The sequence below is a fragment of the Hipposideros armiger genome, unplaced genomic scaffold, assembly GCF_001890085.2.
Source record: "Hipposideros armiger isolate ML-2016 unplaced genomic scaffold, ASM189008v1 scaffold_99, whole genome shotgun sequence".
NCBI lineage: Eukaryota > Metazoa > Chordata > Mammalia > Chiroptera > Hipposideridae > Hipposideros > Hipposideros armiger.
The window spans coordinates 2,175,872-2,177,083 of NW_017731449.1; positions in this window are offsets into that span (position 1 = coordinate 2,175,872).

The following is a 1,212-nucleotide window of genomic DNA, read 5'->3' on the forward strand; positions in this document are numbered from 1 at the left end:
TTTGTCTTATTTTTTAAGTGGTTCCAAACTCAGGTGCTAAAGAAGGCTGCTCTTTGTTGGGTTCCCTCAAACACAACACTGAGATGGTGTTGATCAAAGAATTGATCAAATTCTCTTCTGTGTTTCTCAATATTCTATTTGACACACACCAAATTACACTACTGTTATTTGTAGTGGTGCCTCTCTCCACAACTGAAATATAAATTCTTACATGGAAACCATACTTGCTAGGGGTTCAACAGATGTTTTCAGTTGGAAGGCTTGAAGGAAGGGAGGAAAGAAAGGACAGCCAAAAAGGAAGTACAAAGTCCCGCAGTTGAGAAGTATATGATTTCTTTTACTGAAATTTCTATACCAAAACTAGGCTTTTGCCTCCTTCTTCTAATTTTTTTCTTCCCATTGCAAAAATGATATATGTTAATTGTAGAATTTTTAATATAGATAGTTTAAAGGAAAAAAATTACCTGCAATCCCCTTAATATTTCTAACAGTGTTTTTTTCTTTGACCTTTTAAATTTCCTATATACTTTGAAAATTCCTTTCTGTGTAAGATGTGAAAAAAAATTATTTCTGGAGATTTCTTGCATTTTAAAAACCAAACAAAAATTCTAAAACACACTCTACATTCTTACATGATCTGACTTGAAATTGTGACTACTTTTTGTGGGAAAATATATATAAATGATAACATATGCTAACTTCTTTCCAAAATTCCATTAATATAACTACCTTAAGTAGAAAACAAACTTGTGCTGTATTATGCTATTTGTTTTGTAATTAACTCTGCAATGATAGCACTATGTTTTATAGTGGAATGGAAGACAAAATTGGCTGAAAACATTTTCTTTTTTAAATGGAAAGCAGGTTTTATTTTTAAAAGTTAATTTTAAAAGTAATATATGGTCATCATTAAAATTTAAACAGTCAGAAAGATATAATAGGATTGTATTATTCAAGACATAACTAATATAATAGTTTATTGGTATCCTTCCAGAATTTTCTATTCATTTATAAACTTTCTTAATCAAACAATTTTATGCTATTATAAATTGTCTGCAATTTATTCTTTTCAGGTAACAGAATGTTTTAGCCACATCTATGTATTAGCACACATACGGAGGGTTCCAAAAAAATGTATACACATTTTAGAAAGAAAAACTATATTAAAATTGTAATCTTCAATATATACCGATAACAAAAGATGAATACAAG